This window comes from Terrapene carolina, unplaced genomic scaffold, assembly GCF_002925995.2.
Source record: "Terrapene carolina triunguis isolate 2854851 unplaced genomic scaffold, T_m_triunguis-2.0 Scaffold28850, whole genome shotgun sequence".
Taxonomy (NCBI): domain Eukaryota; kingdom Metazoa; phylum Chordata; order Testudines; family Emydidae; genus Terrapene; species Terrapene triunguis.
This window is the reverse complement of record NW_020693201.1, coordinates 1-22,858: the sequence shown is the minus strand read 5'-3', so window position 1 is coordinate 22,858 and position 22,858 is coordinate 1. Positions and strand designations below refer to the sequence as shown.

General features: G+C 49.5%; 2 non-coding genes across 2 annotated transcripts; both read right to left on the bottom strand.

Moving 5' to 3' along the window:
- Nucleotides 1–4,030: 4,030 nt before the first annotated feature.
- Nucleotides 4,031–4,104, bottom strand: TRNAT-AGU. Its single transcript has one exon. It is a non-coding gene; the product is annotated as a tRNA-Thr (tRNA).
- An 8,770-nt stretch (nucleotides 4,105–12,874) lies between these two features.
- On the bottom strand, nucleotides 12,875–12,947 carry TRNAK-UUU. Its single transcript has one exon. It is a non-coding gene; the product is annotated as a tRNA-Lys (tRNA).
- Nucleotides 12,948–22,858: the final 9,911 nt, after the last annotated feature.

Below are 22,858 nucleotides of genomic sequence, written 5' to 3'. Positions count from 1 at the left end.
TTGGAACTGAATTGGGGAACCAGCTTTTAATAACAGGCAGCTCAAGTTCAGATTAATTTTGTTACAATTTTCTTTATAATATAAAATAATTCAAAAGTAAACGGGCAGGAATGATTGGAACTCTTTTCTCCTAGTGTTCCCGGCCATAGAGAGAAATGGCTTTTTGGCTTTTCAAGATACAGGAGTCAGGTTCGTTCACTGTTCAGAATCAATGTGCACAGAAGCCTGTTGTGTTTCATTTCTTAGGTTCTACTGCCATTGTGTGGCCATTTTCTTCCCCTCCTTTCTGTCCAAATCACAGAGCCCAATTCCTCCAGGGAGAGAAGGACATCTTTCTTCTTTCCTTCCTAAACAGCCCCTTTCCTTGGATAGCCCTTTGCTGGGATCTGGGTGGGGAACAGCCGTTTCTGAGGATTAATTTACACCATATTTGGTGTTGATATATAGATTTTACAGCCAGACTAGATCACTATGTACCTCTGCTCTGACCTGATTCATAACAGAGTCCAGAGAATTTTACCCAGTGACTCCTACATCCACCCCAAGATCTTCTGGCTGAACGAGGAGGGTTCATTCAGAAAGTCATCATGTTTGGCTGCAAAGGTGTGAAATGATGGGAAAATTGGCCCTCTTTCAAGTTTAAATTTTGTAACTTCTACATTTAGACCGGGGTGGCCAACCTGAGCCTGAGAAGGAGCCAGAATTTACCAATGTACATTGCCAAATGTACACCTTTGTATGTAACTACTTAATCAATTGTGAACCTTCCTATCATTATCATTATCACTTTGAAATAATGATGATGATGTACACTTGGCTCTATATCCCAGTGTGCCCTGGACTTTTAGAGGTTGCATTAGTCAATCCAACCATTTGGCACTTGCAGATGGGTACCTCTGTATTGTGCCTGATTCTTGTACAGGTATAAAAGGTTGATAGATGCTGATATTTTCCCCTCTTTTTAACCAGCACTAATACCAAGCCAGGCTAGGGCTGGGAAGAGAGAGAGAGAGAGCAGCAGGTTTCCCCTATTGCAGTGGTTCCCAAACTGGGGTTTGTGAACTCCTGGGGGTTCGCGAAATGTTACAGGGGGTTCTTGGGAAAAAATTCCGTAATGGCGGACAGAGCTGTCCCTAGGAACCCCAGGCAGCAGGGGGCCAGCAGCCTGGAGCCCCTGAGCTTCCAAGAGCTAAGCAGATCAAAGCAAGCATATCTATCACACTGAGGAGATTTAAACTTCAAGACTCCTTATAAGAAATGGAAAGGGAGGTGGATATTTTTTGCTGATTTTATAATTAAATAGGCAGCTAGTATTGTTTTTAAAGTTATTATGAAGAACAAGTTTAAGCTTTGTTGTAACGTGTGTTGTTTGCCTGGACTGCTCAAGACCTGAATGCTTGTGGAAAGAGGAACTCTTTGAGTTGGCTTCTTAAATACCTTCATGCTGTTTCACATCTGATACTCCTTGATGAAACATAGGAGCCTTTTCTTATAACAGGCTTATTCAAAGTGATACAAGCTATGAAAGTGAGATCTTGGAAGAGTGTTGCTGTTTTCATAATGTATTAACAATACTGTTATGATAAATAATAATTAATAATAGTGTGGAATAAGCATGTCATAAAAACAAATGTTATATTTCCAAGATCACTGCTTTTATAATTTATACTCAGGTAAAGGAGAAAATCCCTGGAAATATTCATTTTTAGAAGCGGGTTCGCGAAACTTGACATTTTAGTGAAAGGGGTTCACAGGTTGTTAAAGTTTGGGAACCACTGCCCTATTGTTTCCTGCTCTCTTTTTCTTGACTAGTTTCTCCTCTGCACCAACTTGCTCTTTTTCTTTGTGAGCCTGGCTAGCTCAGTTGGTAGAGCATCAGACTTTTACTCGGAAGGTCCAGGGTTTAAGTCCCTGGTCAAGTGATAAACTACTCACTAGGATCTTAAAAACCTGTCTTTCTGGAGTCCTCTTTGATGTTACTTTTTCTCTTCAGGATTTTGCCTTTCCTAAGAAGGGCGTTTGTGTGTGGGGGATTGAAGGAGCAACTTCCTGACATCCCTTATGTCCTTACAGGCTGGAGGAATAAAGGCCTCTGGGCATACAGCTTGTTCCTCCCCTGCACACACACACAAACCCACAGAATATCCTTAAGGAATTAGAATCACCTGCTGCCTTCCCCTGTCCTGCTGGATCCCCAAACGAGGATGCTCTTCAGCCCAAACCCATGTACCCTCTATTCCCAGTGCCGCTTAGTCCCAACCCACAGGCCCTCCTATGCACACTGCTCCTCACTTCCAACCAGAGCCTACTCCTCTTCACCCTTCTTCTCTGTCCCAACCACAGCCCCCTCCTATTCCCAATGCCCCTCAATCCCAACCCACAGTCCCCTCCTTTTTACAGAGCTCCTCAATCCCAACCCATGGCTTCCTCCTTCCCTCCAGCAGCAGGTGCTTCAGACCACCTCAGGAAGTTTTTCTTGCAAGGTTTCCTGTATGAGTCTGCATGTGGATTTTACAGTATGTTGGAAATATGTTGGATTGCTTGCCGAAATGATCACTTTTGGCTGGTGTTGGATTCCCAGTCTCCTTGTTATTGGGGCAGGAGAAATAAAGGGTTGTTAACCTTGTATTAATCGAGGGCAGCAGAACTGTGCTTGGCAGACCCCGATTGAGGGACTCACCCTCAATTCAATAGCACTTGCTAGGCAGGGGACATGGGTTCCAAAGCCAAGTGGGCCGGGGCCTGGGTCCTAAAATTTAGGTGTTAGACCAACTTTAGGACAGGGTGGCTGTGGAGGGATGAGTGAGTCCCTAGACAACATAGTGAGTATGGTGCCTTCTTATTTTCCCCCTTTTCCACCCAGGATGGGAGGTGAACTCTACAGATGCACCTCTGGGCTTGCACTGAATAAGGACAACAACTGTGAGTGGGGTGCAGAGAGGGGATGGTTCATGTTAAAGGACTTTTGGTTGCTGGACTTAAGAACCTGAGGGAAAAGGACACTGCCCAGCTTATTTGGGGGTGGGCCTTTTCCTCGTGGTTTATGTTTATGTGTTGGGACTGCTGACATGACTTCTACTAACCCTGGGCTTACATTGCAATGTAGACATACTCTGAGAGTGCATCTATACTGTGATAAAAGTCCTGTGGCCCAGCTGGCCTGGATCTTCTGACTTGGGCTCTTGGGGCTCAGGTTGTGAGGCTAAAAACTGCAGTGTAGACATTTGGGCTCAGTCTGGAGCCCAGGCTCAGAGACCCTCACACCTCGTGGGGTCTCAGAGGCTGGGCTCTAGCCCAAGTGTCTACACTGTAATTTTAAAACCCTGTAGCACAAGCCTGACAAGCCTGAATCAACTGACCCAGGGTTTGAGAATAGTGACTTGGGTATGTTTATGACAGTGTAGACATAATGTTAGGCTATGTCCACACTGCAATGCAACACTCAGGGCTGCCCCATGCCAGCTCAGGCTCCTGGGGCTTGGGCTGTGGGGTGGTAAATTTGCAGTGTAGACATCTTGGCTCAGGCTCAGTACCGGGCTCTGGGACCCCACAAGGTTGGGAGGGAGTTTAGCAAGCAAAAAAGGTAAAATGGCAGTGGAGTATTACCGTGGACTCAATGGCATTTCTCCATTGGTCTGTCTGCTTTGGGGCAGGGACAATAACACGTCCTGATGCATTTGTTATTTCAAAGGGTGGTTTAGGATTTTCATTCTCACACACAGTGCACAAAGCAGGACTCAGCCCAGGGTGTAAACTAAATGAGCTGCCCACAGATTCTGGCAGCCACAATGAGCCATTTGGAGTGAGAGCTCAGACCTGCCCCTGTCCCAGAGTGAGGGGGTCATCCTCCTTGGAAGATTGGAACACTGACCTATCAGCTCTTAACTCCCAAACTTTCAGTAACTCTATTATCAGTGCCCATGAGTGTAATTTAAACCATAAGAACAGCCATACTGGGCTAGACCAAAGGTCCAGCTAGCTCTGTATTTTGTTCTCTGACAGTAGCAGGTGCCCCCAAAGCCACACAACAAGACACCACTGGGAGTTGAACCCAGGATCTCCTGTTTACTAAACAGGTGCTTTAGCCAGCTAAGCCATGGTGCCTACTAGTAGTTAAAGTATGGTGTCTGCCCACACCTGATTTCCTGCCAGACCCCACCCAGGCCTGACAAGCTTTGCTTGTGTTTGGATTCTGCAAAGCAGAGGAGCAGGTGAAGTTTTCCTTGCAAGCTGTGTGTGTGTGAATCTTTGGCCAGGTCTGCACTACAAAGTTATTTCAGCAGAATTATATTGCTCAGGTGTGTGAAAAACACACTACGTTCCCCGGGTTGCCAGCTTGTGGCTGGTGTACACACTGCACTGTCACGTCTGGAGACAAAACTGCCCTGTTTTGGTGACAAAATAAAACCACCTCGATGAGAGGTCTAGAGCTTTTTGCAGCAGACTTAAATCGACAAAGTGTCAGTGTAAATGCTGCTGGTCATTATATCACCATAACTGGCCTCCGCCAGTATCCCACAATGCCCGCCGTGAACTCGGCTGGCCTGCATTCCTGCTACAGAGGCATGGACCCCTCCCCTTTAATAGCTCCAAGAAGTTCTGACAGCTGAGCCTGCTGCTTTGCTCCGGCAGCAAGGAGCAAATCACTACCGTGGAATGCTGCTCTCTCCCGCACTGCGAACACAGAGCAGGTGGCGGGAGCTTCCTCATAGTGGGGTGGCATCGGTGTCCGAACTGTGGTGCCCCCATGATGCTCCTTCCCCAGGGCCCCTCACTCACTTCGCCCCTTCTCCCTGAGGCCCTAACCCCACACTGCCCCTTCTCCCTGAGACCCCACCCCTCCCTCCCACCAAGGCCACACCCACAGAACACCTCTTCCCCCCAAGACTCGGCCTTGTCCCCCCTCTGCTGTTCATCCTTACAGCAGGTAAAAAGTGGTGGGGCCATGGCCCTCTAAACCCCCTTGTTCTGGCACCCCGACAGAGCTAGGCAGGCAGCAGTGTGTGTGTGTATGTGAGAGAGAGAGACTGCTGTGCTGTGCTGAGCTAGTGAGGAAAGTGGGGGCTGATATCGGGGCTGTCCCCCTCCCTCTGACTCAGGACTGGTTGCTTCCCGCAGCTGTCTGAACTTAGAGACAGTGTGCCCACACACTCACTCTTCCGCAACACACACACTCCCCCAACACACACACTGTCTCTCCCCCCCCCACACACTTTCTCTGTCACACACTCTGCCCGCCACATGCACTGCAGTTGAAAAGCAGCTGGCACTCTAGTAGGATGCCCAAGGAACAATGGGATAGAGAAACCTGCATCATGTGATGCTGTACCGGCCCATGAGGCATTGCAAACTCTTCCCAAAGCACCCTGCGGCCAGTTGCACAGTGGGATAGCTACCCACAGTGCACTGCTCTCTGTGGCAATCCAAGAGCTGCTAGCGTGGATGTGCTCTGGTGACACAAGCAGCCTAGTGTAGACACACAACAGCAGTTTAATTAAAATGCTTTAACAAAAGCAGCATAACTCTGTAGTGTAGACATAGCCTGAGAGTGAGACAAGGCCCAGCTCCCATTGGCGCCAAGGATGCTCAGGCACTGAAACTAAAGAGCCACAACTTCCTCCATAGCTGGCAGGATTCAAACCTGCCTAGGGAGACCCCAATGGAGCTAGTCTATCACCTTAACCACTCAGCCACAACTACTTGTTTTATACAGCTTTCTAACCACACTCTAGTTCTGTTCTCACTGAGTGATCATTTCCAATTGTTTCCTCAGACCAGCTTCCACAGCACACTCACTGCTGTGCAAGTTTGTCTGTGACTGAACAGCAAGAATTCCTGCTCATTTACCTACCGGCTGGAGAATGATGAGAGTGTGTTTGTGGTTAATGATGTTGCTGTAGATTGTTGTCCATTTCCTGCCCTGATAATTCAGACAGTCCCTTTCCCGTCATATCCCCAGTACATCAGTGATTGCAATAGCAGGGGGCAGGTTTTCTCTGGGGCACTGAGCTTTGCCAGGGGTTGGTGGCTCCTTTCTTTCCTCACCCTGGAGTAAACTCAGCTTTTTATTCCATCCTTGATGTTTCATGGAATAACAATGGCAGCATGAAGAAAGAGGTGGGCAGGGCAGGTGCCTCAGGGGAGGGGCAGAGATGTACAAGTGGTGGGCAGGGCCGGTCTCAGGGGAGGGGCAGAGAGGTGTGAGTAGTGGGCAGGGCCGGTCTCAGGGGAGGGGGCAGAGAGGTGGGTGCGGTGGGCAGGGAGGGTCTCAGGGGAGAGGGCAGAGAGGTGGGGGCGGTCAGTAGGGTGGGTCTCAGGGGAGGGGGCAGAGAGGTGTGGGCAGCAGGCGAGGAGGCCTCAGGGGAGGAGAGGAGTGAGCCAAAGGCAGACCAGCAGGCCTCAGCCAAAGAGGCAGAGCGGAGGTGGGAAGCGGCCAAACGGGAGCGAGGGTGGAGCACAGGTGGGGCCTCAGAGTGAGGAGAATGAGTAATGCGGGGTGGAGTGGGGGAGCAGTGCCAGGGTTTGGGCACCGATGCCCCCCTACTTCTAGGGACCTTCCAGTGCTTGCGCCCAGCCTCTCCTAATGCAAGAGTCACGGTCCACCTATTCTCTGGGTCTTCACTAACCAAGCATCTCCCCAAGCTATGTTGATGGGAGAAGCCCTCCTGTCGACACAGTGCTATCTACACTGGGGTTAGGCTGATATAACTGAATTGCTCAGGGGGGTAAATTTTTTACACCCTTAAGAAATGTAGTTACACTGACCTAATTTTGTAGTGTAGACCTGTAGAATCACACATACACCTTGGGAGGAAAACTTCACCTGTTCCCCTGCTTTACAGAATCCAAACACAAGCAACACTTGTCAAGCTCCCGTGAGGGTTGGCAAGGAGTCAGGTGTGACCAGACACCATTAATTAATCACAGGCAGACACCATGGCTTTGTGGGATAAAACACCTGTTTTGTAACCAGGAGGTCCTGAGTTCAACTCCCTGTGGTGCCTTGTTGTGTGTCTCTTGGGGCACCTGATATTGGCTACTGTCAGAAGACAAGATACAGAGCAAGATTGACCTTTGGTCTAGACTAGTATGGTTGTTCTTATGATTTAAATTACCCTTACAGGTCCTGATAATAGAGTTACTGAAAGTTTGGGAGTTAAGACCTTATAGGTCAGTGTTCCAGTCCTCTCAGAGATGACCCCCTCCCTCTGGGACAGGCGCGGGTCGGAGCTCTCACACCAAATGCCTGATTGTGGCTGCCAGAATCTGTGGGCGGCTCATTTTGTTTATGTCGAGGGTTGAGTCCTGCTTTGTGCACCGTGTCTGAGAATGAAAATCCTAAACCACGCTTTGAAATAACAAATGCAGCAGGACGTGTTATTGTCCCTTCCCCAAAGCAGACAGATCAATGGAGAAATGCCATTGAGTCCAGGGTAATACTTCACTGTGGTTTTACCATTTCCACTTGCTAAACTCCCTCCCAACCTTCTGGGCTCCTAGAGCAGGGTACTGAGCCTGAGCTGAGACACGTACACTGCAACTTTACAGCCCAAGCCGCATGACCCTGATTAATCCGACACAGGCCAGCCGTGGGTGTTTCATTGCACTGTAGATGTATCCTAATATTATGTCTACACAGTGATTAAAACACCCAGGGCACCTGTCACAACACCCGAGTCAGCTGACTCAGGCTTATGGGGCTTGGGCTGCAAGACTATAAAATTATGGTGCAGATGTGGTCTTGAGCCCAACCTCTGAGACCCCACGAGGGGTGAGGGTTCCGAACCCAGGCTTCAGCACGAACACAAATATCTGCACCACAGTTTTCAGCCTCACAGCTTTAGTTCCATGAGCCCAAGTCACATGACCCAGGCCAGCCATGCTGCAATCTTTATCTCTAAGGGTATGTCTCCATTGCAATGTAAGCCCAGGTGTGGCTCGATGTGCTCAAAGCAGCACCTTGGACGCCCCATATTCACCACTGTCATATAATGATGATATGGTTTGTACAAAGTCTGCCTTGTGAGGTTTCATTTCAGAAGTCTTGAGCAGTTGAACATTAATGTCTTCTTGCATTCTGTGTGCTAGCGTTGTTTAGGAAGTTATGAAGTTTGCTCTGTGTGCGTTACTGAAATATGTTATGAGGTTGGGAAATGCCCACCACCAGCCTTTCAGGTGCAACAATGGAGGAGCCAGATTCACTGCTGGCCCATTAAAGGTATCCACACTCCCAAGAACTATCCCAGGAACCGTGTACAATGCAGACTTCTCTGAGATAGCATGGAGACAATGGACACTGCTTGACTCACATCATAGCAAAGGAGCTTTCTAGCAAGTTGGAAGAAACTATGAAAGAGGGGAAGAGACATCATGACTTGGCCTCTCTCCCCCACAACTCAATAGCTGGAAACACATCTGGAGGACAAAGACTGAACTGAAATAATTCAGAGATCAGAAGAGAATAATAATAATACATTCAAATGAAAGTCCCCAAACAGATTAGTATTGGTTTTTCAGCAGAAAATTTTCAATTTGGGGGATTTTGTTTTCCCAGTCAGACCTTGCCAAGGGAAGCAGAAAGAAAATGTTTGAGTTTCTCCTTCAGAACAGCTTGGCCTAGACACTCTAGCTGTGGGTCACTGTTGTGGCCTTGCTGAGGTGGGGGGCATTTTAATAATTTGGGGATGTCCCAGGGTGTTTGGGGGAGATTGTGAGGATGTTACCTTTTGAGATAAAAACCAAGAAATACAGAACTCTTTGAGAAATCTGGGATTTAGACATATTTTATTTAAAGCAAGGGAGGTCTGAGATCCTAAGAGGGTTTCTGTGTGCAGGAAGCGACATGGTTTGGTTTTTCATTGTACCAAGGGGGAGATGGTTGTTTGTAAAGGAGAGGAAAAGACTAAATGTGCACGATGAGAATAGGATTCAAACCCATGCATGCAAAGCACAATGGATTAGCAGGCCATCACCTTAACCACTCGGCCACCACATCTGACCAGGGCCGGCTCTGGCTTTTTCGCCGCCCCAGGTGAAAAAGCCTCTGGCCGCCCCCTCCCCCCACGGGGGGGGGGGGGAGGGCGGCCAGAGCGCCGGGGGGAGGGCGGCGAGCCCTGCTGTGGCCCCGCTCTCCCCGGCGGCCGGAGCGCCGCGCCGCCCCCCTCCAGGTGCCGCCCCAAGCACCAGCTTGGGTACCTGGTGCCTGGAGCCGGCCCTGCATCTGACCTATCAAAGAAGGGACAGGAGGAGAAATCTAAGGCCAGGAGAGGTAGGGACAATAAGGAGTTTTTAAATACTAAGTGTAAGCAGGGTCTGAATGAGCTCCCTCTCACATCAAGTGATGAGCTGGGGGAAAGACTTAAGGAACAGACTGTGTTTGCATAGACACGCCTACTCTGCCTAGATATGCAGCAAGTATCCTTTGTATAAAACAAAACAAAACAGGTGATTCTGTTTACCTGCAGTCAGCAAAAAAATTGTAAAAAAAAAGGGGGGGCGGGGGGGCATTTTAAAGCAATAATCTGTCCCCACCAAGGGGCTGGGAAATGTTTATTTTGTTTTCTGACACTTTATGGGCAAGCCAGTGGAAGAACAACCCATAACACCATGGGTCTACCGTCACAACAAAAAATTGTGTTCTGTGTTTGTGGTGTTTGTCTTGTTATTACCATTAATTTGGTGGATATTGTAAATTCTTCAGGCCTTTTTAACTGGATATGTCGTGCTGCCCATTTTGGGACCAAGGGAAAATGTACCCTAATTAAACTTCTTCCACTCCTTACTCCGCCATCTCCCTCCAAATGGTCTGTGACACACCCATCCCCATGGTGATCTACCCCCATCCAGAGACTTGTGGTTCTCAATGCAACTGGTTTACAAATGACTATCACTCTGTTCCCCACTGACTGGTATCTCAATACAACATTTGCTAACTGTTCTCAGTTTACCAAAGTAAGTGGAAGAATGTTGCTATGAGTAATTTCACACTCATTTAAATTGGATGGATGGGAATTAAACAAGAACATCTGAAAATGGCGAGCCCTCACAAACTACCTCTGGGAAGGTTGAAACTTGTTGCAGGAAGCTGACTCAGCAGCTCAAATTCAATGCTTGGAACATGCCCTGGGGCTACTGGACTGAGGGGGGGGGCGTTATTACAGGGATTTGTGCTTAGCTCAACCGACCATTTGTTGGGAAATGTTATTCTAACCCTCAAGAATATTACAGAATCCCTTATAAGTAAATTGGTGAACAGGGTAAAGACTATTTTGTGGGGAGAAGCATGTAGCCAGGTTCAACAAGCCCTCACCAATCATCTTGTAAATCTCTTGCAAAATGCCCGCCAGAGTTTATGGCCATCTGAGTTGAAGGGGACCAATGTAGCAAATCAATTAAAGGTGTATTGGCCCTTTAGAACCACCTGGGAGACAATTTTGGAGGAATGTACACTGAGCCGGTGTACCCTTACTGTTAGAGGCTGAAGGAAAATGGACCTCAGCCACGCTTTTACAGACAGGGTTCGGGGGTGGGTGCAAATGGAAATGGTCCCAAGAACCCGTATGGCAAGCAGTAATAACAAATAATGACACACTGTTTCTAATGGGATCCAAGGTATACTGCCCATACACGGGTCTTGCGTGGGTGGGATAGGGAAATACCTGGAAGGGATGGCCCCAGGAACCGCCGCCCCTGCAGTGTTTAGAACCTGTACCCCCTCAGCATTGGGAAATAAAATTTGTTGGGAGAAATCAGCCGTGCTTAATGGCCAGGTTTTGGAGGGTGAAAGGTGTGTGGAGTGGATGGAATTTGGACCAGGAAACTTTTCCTTGCAGCTGGGAAACTCCACTTACCAGATTCATATATCAGCTATGCATCAGCTTAATGTAACTGGACACCCAACGATGCCCACTAACTGGACTATGGAATCCACCTAAATGAACTGGGACCATGTGATACAGCTACTCCGGGAGCTCCACGTGGAGCATAGCTGAACACTGATTTTGGAAACCAAGGGCCTTTGAAGAATGAATGCCTTCCAACTGGCTACTAAACTGCCTGCTGATTGTGCCTGGACTAATGTTGCCTGTGCCCTTCAAACAGGCCTAACGAACACTCATTCACTTCTTGGTCATCTTACTCATGTTGTAGGAATGTTATTCCTATTAATTGTAATATTGATCATATTCATGGGGTGTTTGAAATTATGTACTCCCTTAGTCTCTCCCCAAAAGCCATATTTGTATATTAAGTGGCTTACCCCATTATGAGCTGCCTTCTCTCTCTCCTCGTAGCATGATCAGTGGACCAAGGTATCAGACTAGCTGGAGCCAGGGCCTCCAGCCTGAATGCCCCACCGTTCAGTGTGTGAGAAGGAGGGGCGCCTAGGGCCTTTTTTGAAGAGAGTGGGGGAGTGTTAGGATATGTTAGGGTTAACTAACAGACGTGGGAAGCTGCTAATGTGTTGACATGGCATTAGGGGACAAAGGGATAGGTAGGTTTTAGTTCTTTGTTTAATAAATAAGTTGCCATATTTTTCTCTTCTGTATTGCTTGTAAGAGTTAATAAAAATGTAGCTGCATAAGAAATGTAGCTCTCGAATAATGCCCTTTGTGTGAAACAAGGTAAAATAAATGTTATTTCCCCCTCTCTTCCTTTCCCAGCTACATAAACAAGCTCTGGCTTATGGCCCCTTCCTCCCTCCCCTGAGAATTGCTGACCAGGGAGATTTGTGGCAACAGGGATGCCATCAGGGATGGTCTAGACAGTATTTGGTCCTGCCATACGGGCAGGGGACTGGACTCGATGACCTCTCGAGGTCCCTTCCAGTCCTAGAATCTATGAATCTATGAATCTATAAAAGAAATGTATTTTCAAGGAAAAAATGCCTGTATAATATGTGTAATGCTGTCAACAATAGATGGGGTGGGTCTACTAACAGAATGGGTGTTTTATTACTTAATAAGGGTTTTGGGGGTGTTGTAACGGATGTAGGCATGTAAGTACTAACTTAAACAAAAAGAGTGTGCAGTAACTACTGCAGTGCTTATTCAACAATTGGGTTGAGGGGAACAAGTATTGCAATAAAGGATCCCATCTACTCAATCCGCCTCTGGGTCAACCTGCTCTTTTTTCAGCTAATGTCAGGGAGGAGTATTAACTCTCCCTCCCTTAGGCCTGCCCTTCAGCATTCCAGGGGAACACCAACACCGCCAAAGTGACTTTGGGTGAGTAGGTCAACCAATAGGGTTGCTCCTAGGCCAGGCTGCAGCCCAGCTTCAGGACTCAGAGGAAATGGAGCTCGCATCCCTACGTTCAGGACTCCAAGCATGGCCAACCTTCTGGATCAAACATCCCCTCTTGCACTCAAGTCACAACAGCTAGCGGGCAAAAGACAGGCTCCGATGTTATTTGAAAGAGAAAGAGGAAGGCTTGGAACACCCAGTAGTGTTAGGTGGCAAAAGAGCTGCCCCAAGATCCCACTGAGGCTTGAACTCTGATTAGAAGATTCAAAGTCCTGAGGGCTGGCCCATACACCATGGGACAGGCAGGGGACAGGCTGTGTTCTGCTGACTTCCAGTGTAGAAGAGCCTGGGCGGACAATTTTTTGCCTCCCTTGCTCAAGGCCTCTCTGGCCAGCCCTGCATTTGCTCAACAAGTCAGCATGCAGTGGTTTGCTGTAGGCTCAGAGGCCTTTCTTCCTCCAGACTGTGAGGCCAGTGGGTGTGTGAGGAAGTTGCCCCTTCAGTCCCAGGCACTAAATGGCCTTTCCTAGGAAAGCCCAAGTCCTGAAAAGAAAAAGTAATGTCAAGGAAGGTACTGAAGAGTTGCCTCTTGACATTCTTAGGGGATACAAAAGGGGAAAGAACCCTTTCTCTACCTGACCAGGAACTTGAACCCTGGACCCTCAGATTAAAAGTCTGATACTCTGCCAACTGAGCTAGCCAGGCTCACATGAGAAAGGGGCAAGTTTGGTGCAGAAGAGAAACTAGTTAAGAAAAAGAGGGCAGGAAACAATACAGAAAACTTGCTACTCTCGCTCTCTTAGCAGCCCTAGCCCCAGCCTGCTCCTCCATCTGGTGCCCTGAGACTTTCTTCTTTTTTTAGTTAAATATCGGATCCAGGAGAAAACACGGTTATACAAAGCAAAATGAAATCACAGACAGAAATGCCATTGGAGATATATATTTATAGATATAGATATAGATATATAAAAAAGGAAAATGCAATCCCCATCACGTTATGGTATCTGGGACAATCCTGCATGGAGAGCACCTGCTAATGTCCCTGTGTGCTTATGAGAAACCTGGAGCAACTGATACCAGTGCCTGAACAGAAAACACAACTGCTCCCACTTGCCGCAGTAAAACCCTTTCCCTACCCTCAATCAGAGACCAGCAGGATCGAATCAAGGCCCATCCAGGCCCAGAGCCCCTTCCAAGCCCGCCTCTGCTCTGCTGCTGACTCACAGTGTTTTTCTGCCATGGCCAGCCATTTAACAGCCACAGAAACCTGGTTAGGCCACTGCTACGGGGACCTGCCTTCGTCGCTGAAGATGCTCCTCACAGCAGCTCTGCCAAAGGGGATACAATGCTATGGCATTGATTAGGCGCAGTGTGTCCAGTGATCCAAAGAGTCGGTTGCATTCTTTGTGGTTGCCTCACCATTCCCCTCAGGACTGCCCTGCCCTCCAGCTCAGCCACCTGCTGAAAATTGAAAAACACAACAGTAGAGCCGTAAAGGGCTTCAAAGCCCACTGTGCCCAGCCCCTCATCTCCGTACTTAAAGGGCACCCGTGCCATTAGCAAATACTTGTCAGTAAGATCTGGGGACAGTTGCTCACCTTCAGAGGAACCTCCCTGAAATTGGCCTGTCTCACCCTGTGGTACTTTGTACTCCATACGGACCGAGCCGAAGGGGGGTCTCGCTGCTGTGGCTGACACTGCTGTGAGGGCGGCCACTCTTTCAGCTCTTTCCAGGGAGAGCATTACTGGTGGACTTTGTGTTCTGTAGCACTTGTTATCACTATATTAGTGTGTATGGTCCCCAGTTAAGGTGTGAAAGGAAGGATCTATAGAAGGAACTGGTTCCCTTCCTCTGGACCTCACGGTGTTTTGGGGGGGTGGATTTTAATAGTATCAGACAGCCTGAGGACTGCGGGTCCTGTTTTCCTGACTATCAGAGGAAACTCTTTTACGATGAGCACTACCTGGCGCAGGTCTGTAGCAAGGTCGGTTTAGAGGACGTGTTTCTCTGTAGTGGAGTCAGTGGAGGGCAGGCGGTAGCCTCCTATTCCTCTGATCCAAGCTCACACCAGCTGCAGATGGGGTACACCTTTCCGCGGGGATAGGCCAGGAGTTGCATCGCCTGGATTTTTGTGAAAGAGCACGTCGACAGCCCAGTGCAGGGTAGTGCCAATGGACTGTTCCAATCACACAGCACTCACCATGTGTCTCAATGTGGGCAATTCCCTGGCCCATGGCAGAGGATATTGGAAGCTGAACATCCAGAGCTTGCAAGATAAAGGGGCAGGGGGCCAAGCCTGGTGGTGTTGGCAGAACAGGAAAGCATCAGAGGGTTCTATGTCAACCAGGGGGATTGGTGGGCATCGGTAAAGGAGGAGTTGGTGGCTTTGTTCCGGCAGCCAGGCAAACACTGCAACATTAAAGAATACCAACTGTGCCAAGTCCTGCAGCAGCGCCTGTGGGATTTCTACAAGACCATCCAGAGAGGGGAGGCAGTCAACATGTGACTGTACAACCATATCAAGCGACATCTGGCCAGGTTCTGGGAGATGAGGCTGCAGTGGGCCCGATTTGAGCGTGACCACCAAGTGAACAGAGGGGTGGTCTCCCCAGACATTTTTGCAGCCTGCAGAGAACAGAGACAAAGCAGGAGGATGCGAGGACTCAGGGCGGGACCCGCAGTTCCGGTAGTGCAGGACCACAGTCGAATACTGGCCATCGTAGAGGCCTATTATAGACTCATAGACTTTAAGGTCAGAAGGGACCATTATGGTCATCTAGTCTGACCTCCCGCATGATGCAGGCCACATAAGCTGACCCACCCACTTTCCCTTAACTCAGCTGTTGAAGTCTCCAGATCGTGATTTAAAGACTTCAAGTCGCAGAGAATCCTCCAGCTTGCGACCCCTGCCCCATGCTGCGGAGGAAGGCGAAAAACCTCCAGGGCCTCTGCCAATCTACCCTGGAGGAAAATTCCTTCCCGACCCCAAATATGGCGATCAGTAGAACCCCGAGCATACAGGCAAGATTCTCCAGCCGGATCCTCATTTTACCAGCGATGGCACGTTATTGCCTAATTGACTAAAATCACGTTATCCCCTCAAACCATTCCCTCCATAAACTTATCTAGCCTAATCTTGAAGCCAGACAGGTCTTTTGCCCCCACCGTTTCCCTCGGAAGGCTGTTCCAAAATTTCACCCCTCTGATGGTTAGAAACCTTAGTCTAATTTCAAGCCTAAACTTCCCCACGGCCAGTTTATATCCATTTGTTCTCGTGTCCACATTAGTACTGAGCTGAAATAATTCCTCTCCCTCCCTGGTATTTATCCCTCTGATATATTTAAAGAGAGCAATCATATCTCCCCTCAGCCTTCTTTTGGTTAGGCTAAACAAACCGAGCTCCTCGAGTCTCCTTTCATACGAAAGCTTTTCCATTCCTCGGATCATCCTAGTGGCCCTTCTCTGTACCCGTTCCAGTTTGAGTTCATCCTTTTTAAACATAGGAGACCAGAACTGCACACAGTACTCCAAATGAGGTCTCACCAGCGCCTTGTATAACGGAAGCAGCACCTCCTTGTCCCTACTAGAAATACCTCGCCTAATGCATCCCAAGATCGCATTAGCTTTTTTCACAGCTACGTCACATTGCCAACTCATAGTCATCCTGCAGTCAATCAGGACTCCGAGGTCCTTCTCCTCCTCCGTTACTTCCAACCGATGAGTCCCCAGCTTATAACTAAAATTCTTGTTAGTTATCCCTAAATGCATCACCTTACACTTCTCACTATTAAATTTCATCCTATTACTATTACTCCAATTTACAAGGTCATCCAAGTCTCCCTGCAGGATATCCCGATCCTTCTCCGAATTGGCAATACCTCCCAACTTTGTGTCATCCGCAAACTTTATCAGCCCACTCCGACATTCGGTTCCGAGGTCAGTAATAAATATATTAAATAAAATCGGACCCAAAACCGAACCTTGAGGAACCCCACTGGTGACCTCCCTCCAACCTGACAGTTCACCCTTCAGTACTACCCGCTGCAGTCTCCCCTTTAACCAGTTCTTTATCCACCTCTGGATTTTCATATCGATCCCCATCTTTTCCAATTTAACCAGTAATTCCTCATGCGGTACCGTATCAAACGCTTTACTAAAATCGAGGTATATTAGATCCACCGCATTTCCTTTATCTAGAAAGTCTGTTACTTTCTCAAAGAAGGAGATCAGGTTGGTTTGGCACGATCTGCCTTTCGTAAACCCATGTTGTAATTTGTCCCAATTGCCATTTACCTCAAGGTCCTTAACTACTTTCTCCTTCAAAATTTTTTCCAAGACCTTGCATACTACAGATGTTAAACTAACAGGCCTGTAGTTACCCGGGTCACTTTTTTTCCCTTTCTTGAAAATAGGAACCACATTAGCTATTCTCCAGTCCAACGGTACCACCCCCGAGTTTACAGATTCATTAAAAATTATCGCTAAGGGGCTTGCAATTTCAATTATGGGGAGCTGTTCCAGGGCTGGGACATTGCTCAGCAGGCCCAGGAGAAGTTTCTCTCCTGAGCCAGGGACTGCTCACAGCTGCTGTCAGGAGACAACCGGGGGAGTTTGTTGGAGCCCAGACCTCTACTGGGAACTGCTGGAGCCTCTGACACCAGTGTTGATGAATTTCTTCAACAGCTCCCTGCACCACTAGGCACTGGGTCTATCACAATACGATGCTATCCTGGTATTGCTGGCCAAGATGGGAGACCTGACTGACATCCAAAATTGGAGGCCCACTGCTCTGTTTAATACCGACGACAAGATCTTGGCCCGAGCACTCGAGAGGAGGCTGGGAGTGGTAGCAGACTGATTGGTGCATTGTAGCCCATTCAATGTGGTGTGAGGTCGGACAGTCACAGATTCCTTATGCACGATGAGGGAGGTCTGTGAATGTGCACGCCAGGAGTAGTGGGAAGGTCACTTGTTGGCTCTGGGTCAATCCAAGGCCTTTGACTGAGGGCTTGTCTTCACTACCCGCCCGGATCGGCGGGTAGAAATCGATCTCTCAGGGATCGATTTATCGCGTCTCGTCGGGACGCGATAATCGATCCCCAAATTGACGCGTGTACTCCACCAGCCCAGGTAGGAGTAAGCGCCATCGACGGGGGAGCCGCGGAAGTCGATTTGCCGCCGTCCTCACAGCGGGGTAAGTCAGATCAGATACATCAAATTCAGCTATGCTATTCCTGTAGCTGAATTTGCATATCTGAAATCGATCCCCCCCCATAGTGTAGACGTAGCCTAAGTCAACCCCTGAACTATTTCTGGTGAGTGCTTAAACACTGTGGCGTTCCGGGGGACTTTATCAGATGGCTGCAGGTGCTGTACAAACAGGCCTCAGTCTGCCCATTGGTGAACAGCTGGCTAGGGAACAAAATCCCTGTGCATGCAGGCATATAACAGGGCTGTCCCTTGAGCCCCTTCTGTACATGCTCTCTTTGGACTCTTTTCTGAGAGCACTCCACAGAAGCAGAGCAATGTGGGGCATGGTTTGCCCTGACCAGAGTCTGGGAGGACTGAGTGGGGGAGCTGTCGTATTGAAGGCGACATGACAGTGAGCTCCCTGGGCAACTGCCGCACTTTGGTGATACTATTGGAGGGGTACTCGGCTGCAGCCGGAGCCAGGGTGAACCTAGAAAAGAGCAGGACCCTGTGAGTGGGATCGGACCCTGCTGGGGGTTTTCCCTTACCCATCAGGGGTTTGCAATTCGTAAGCAGCCAAGACAGGAGCACCCCTTGGGTGATGAACATCTTGAGGGCACTGTTTGGGGTCAGAAACGAGGTGGGGAATGCGAACTTGGAGAGGCAGTTGCTGGCCTGTGAGGAAAGGCTCGGCTGGTGGCATAACTGGACCTTTTCATTAGCCCAGAAGATTGTCATGCTCAAGACCTATCTTTTGGTCGCAGGAAATTTCCTCAGCCATGTATTTTCCCCAGCTCCACAAGTGCTGCAGAGACTGAACACGATGGCCTTCCACTTCTTGTGGGGCAATAGGACATCCCTAGTCAGGAGAAGTGTGGCTTTCCTGCCAGTGACAGAGGGTGGGTTGGGCATGGTGGGCTTTGAAGCATTTGAACAGCTCCACTTTCTTGTTTTTCAATTTTCACTGGGTGGCTGAGCTGGAGGGCAGGGCAGGGCAGGCCAGAGGGGAATGGCAGGGCAACCACAGAGAATGCAACCGACTCTTCAGATCTGGGCGTATTTTTATTTTTTTGAGCCCACTGGGTACAGCAATGGGTTTGGGTTGGCCAATGGTGGCGGAAGGGGTAGGAGATTAGGCAGGCCCCCTGCTCTCTCTCTAGTGTTCATCCATAGAATCATAGAATATCAGGGTTGGAAGGGACCTCAGGAGGTCATCTAGTCCAATTCCCTGCTCAAAGCAGGACCAACACCAACTAAATCATCCCAGCCAGGGCTTTTCATTGGGTGGCTAGGTGGAAGGTGCTCGCAGGATGGTTTAAGCCAGAGCAGTGGCCTCCCTCACAGCCAAAGTGGCCACAGCAGCAAGCCCTCCCTTTGGCCCTGTCCACATGGAGATCAATGTACCACAGGGTGATGGAGGCCAATTTCAGGAACGTTCCACTAGAGGCGAGCAACTGTCCCCAGAACATATGGAGGGAGCCTTAAAGAATCTGCAAAGACATCCATGCACCATTCCCAAGCACGGACAGCCAAGAACACGACCTCACCGGACACTTTGGGAAGTGAAGGAATATGAAGGGGTGAACTCTGCATGGCTCAGACACAAGGTAACAGTTCTGGGGTGATGGGGAAGGAAGGAATCTCTGAGTCACCCCACCTCCTTGCAATGTCACAGAGCCTGAAATGACACTTAGTTCCCTGACATTGCTCCAGCTCTTCATTATATTTAAATATATTTTAAATGAGAAAAATAATCAACAAAATAACTGCTGTCCCGCACGATCCAGGGTAATGTGAGAACTGGGAATGAGACAATTTGTCCTCAGAGAGGAACTTGACGACTTGAACAATAACTTTGCACTGGAGGAAGAGTATAAATGTGAATCTCCAGGTCTGTTTAGACGAGGAAATGTGGTGGTGGTTAGCTCAGATCAGGAGGAAATGTGCTAGATAACCCCACCCACTATCCATGGCCCATGTCTTTACTGCAAGAATAGCTGTCTTTTTACATCAGGAAAGCAAACTCAAGCTAGCTAACTCCATGGAAACCACAGTGATGAGGCCCAGGTAGATTTTACCTCAATGTAGCTGGTTGAAGACACCCCCTATTTCCCCCATCAGGGGTGATGGACATTCCTGGTAGAAAGGACACACACTCCCATGACTCGCAGGACAATGGAGTTGATAGAAAGGACCACATGATCCACCCCAAAGAAGGGCAGGCTTCAAAAGTGGGCAACTCATGTGTGGGAGCTGAGGGACTACAGTGTGCAAAAGATGCAAACAGCCTTAACAGTCACTACCTGGGAACTGTCAAAAGAATTAAAGAAAAAAATCTTCTAACAGCTCTAGAGAAGGTTTTTATGAAGTTTATCTCCTCTATGGATTCTCTGATGATAGGTAGGGCCTGAGCGCTGAGTGAAGCTTTTCCCACACTCACAGCATTCATAGGGTTTCTCTTCCATGTGGACTCTCTGATGAGAGATAAGGGAGGAGATGTCAGTGAAACTTTTTCCACACTCACTGCATTCATAGGGTCTCTCTCCTGTGTGGATCCTCTGATGGGTAGAAAGGTCTGAGCTCTGAGTGAAGCTTTTCCCACACTCACAGCATTCATAGAGTCTGTCTCCTCTGTGTATTCGCTGATGTCTAATAAGGGCTGAGGTATGATTGAAGCTTTTCTCACACTCACAGCATTAATACGGTCTCTCTTTCATGTGGATTATCTCATGTCGAATAAGGGCTGAGCGGTAATTGAAGTTTTTCCCACTCACTGCATGTATACTCTCTCTTTTCCCTGAGGATTTTCTCCTGGGATGTAGTTTCCTTGAGGTCCTTGTGAATTCCCTGACAATTAATGGGTTCATCCACTCTCCCTTCTGAGTGGTTTCCCTGTTCTCTCTCTGGTCTGTGGTAACTTTCATCAGCTTTTCCCGGCTCCTGGTGCCTGGACGCATTCCTTTAGGATCTTCGCAGTAATGCCCCATGCAGTTCTACTTGCTCAGCATATTCTTGCTGAGGATTCTGCTCCTCGTTCTCCCTCACCACCCCATCACCTGCTAGAATGGAAGAGAAATCTCAGAATTAGGGATGTAAAGGCAGAGAGCAAACCCAAGTAAGTGCTGGGGAGACAGAAAATAAAAATCGGGGACTGAAGTCCCCCAAACTCTTCCCCATAGGGGAGAGCGGAGGGGATCAATTCTGCTCCACATCCAGGGCTGGCCTTTAGGGTGGGCCATACGGGAGTCCCACCCAAGGGGGTGCCGGTCGCAGGGTTTGGATTCCCACCTGACCTGCTGCCAAGAGGCTCGCTGGGCTGACGGAAGTGGCACAGAAGGCAGGTGAGCAGCAGCGTGGGGGAGGGGGAGAGACCCGAGCTGCGGGGGGCAATTGGACGACCAGCGGTCAGAGCCAGGTGACTGCTCCGGAGCAGGGAGGTCCCCTTCTCTGCCCTGCTCCATGTGTGCAGCTGCTACTGTTCCTGTCCCCGCATGCCTCCGCCCATCCCTGGAGTCATCCCTGGCCACTCCGGACTGGGAGCGTCCTCCTGACTGCTCTGTGGGGGGGAGGTGCTGATTGATGGTGGGGTATCCCCCTCCCGCCCCACCTGGGTACCCGATTTCCACTACACTGGGGTGATGGGACAGGGGGAATCTGTGGGGCCGGAGCTGCTGGCAGCTGCTTGTGTCTAAACAAGCCTAGTTCAGGCTCCTGACCCTGAGAGCTTTCTTAAAGAGACAAGCGCATTCACTCACTCAGGCACACACACTCTCTTCAACACACACACACACACACTGTCCCCCCAACACACACACCAGGGCTCCCTGCATCCAGGTCACTTCCCCACCTGGGCTGTGCTGAGGCATCAGGAGCTGCTGCTCTCCTGCCCTCCTCTTACGCAGCCCACAGGGAAAGTGATCTGGGTGCAGGAAGCCCTGACGTTGCTCCTTGCTCCCCTGCTCCCAGCCCCCTAGGGCCGTGTGGGGCGGAGGAGCAGCATCCAGTGGGGGAGCCAGCAGCAATGCCAGCTGCTTTGTGCATCCAGGTCAGTTTCCCGACATGGGTGCAGGAGGATGCAAGGGTTAGGGGCAAAGGGGGCACAGTGCAGGGGTTGGGAGCTCAGGAGGGGGCAGGTGTTGAGGTGCTGGGGGTAGGAGTTGGGGTGAAAGGGGTATGCACCATGCAAGGATTAGGGGCACAGGAGGGAGGTGCACAGGTTGGGGTGAAGGGGGCACAATGTAGGGGTGGGGGCATGCGGGTGATGGGATGCAGGAGGAGGGCATGGGTTGGGGTGAAGGGGGCACAGTGCAGTGGTTAGGGGCACAGGAGGGAGGTGCAGGAGGGAGGAGTGAAGGTGCAGGGATTGGGGCACAGGAGGGGAGTGCAGGGGCTGGGGCAAAGGGGGAACAGTGAGTGGTTGGGGCACAACAGGGGGCAGGTTAGGAATGAAGAGGGTGTAGGGATTAGGGAGGCAGGAGGAGGAGCAGGGGTTGGGGTGAAAGGGGCACAATGCAGGGGTTAGGGGCACAGGAGGGTGAAGGGGTGCAGGGGGAACAGTGCAGGGGTTGGGGCACAGGAGGGTGCAGGTGTTGGGGTGCAGGAGGGGGCAGAAATTAAGAGTGAAGGGGGTATAGGGATTAGGGGTGCAGGAGAGGGAGCAGGGGTTGGGGCGAAGGGGGCACAGTGCAGGGGTTAGCAGGGAAGGGAGGGTAGGGAGCCGGGGAAGCCCGTGCAGGACAGGGGAAATGGGGGAGGGGTGCCACACCAATGGGGGCCAGAGGCACCAAAATGCAAGTTCATCCAGGGTGGCATTTTCCCTAAGGTAGGGCCTGTCCACATCCCATCCAAACACTCATTAGGAAGGGAGGGAGCTCCTACCAAAGTGTCAGTCATAATCTGTAGGAAGCCAGGAGTGAGATCTGCTGGGGATTACCCTGTGCTCACAGAGCTCAAAGTCTTTGTGGGGAATCCCAGATGTTTCTCTCAGGCACTTACAGTTTCTGGGTTGGTTTAATGTTTCCTCTCCTGTGCAGGGACTTCTCAGGATCTCGCTTTCCTCTGAACCTTGGAGATCCAGGACCCATGGCTCTTCCCCTCCTTCCAGCTGGGAGATCACATAGGGTTTGGAAACTGGAAACCCTGCTCAAGGGAAAGAAAACAAGGGAGATCAGGGGAATTCATAGGCCATTTGTCATAAAAAAAACATTATATTAGTTTAACCCCAGTCCCTTTAAAACCAATAAAATCGCAGGGCCATCTCCCCAGGTGCTCAAAGGTGCAGAACACTCTGCTTATCAGGGATTTAACTATTCCCATCTTTGCTGGGAACACACACACCTAGACACCCATTATCAAAGAGGATCCTAAAACACAGAGAATGGAACTGCATGTCCCAGAAAGTGAAGACTCCAGACAGAGGGCAAGT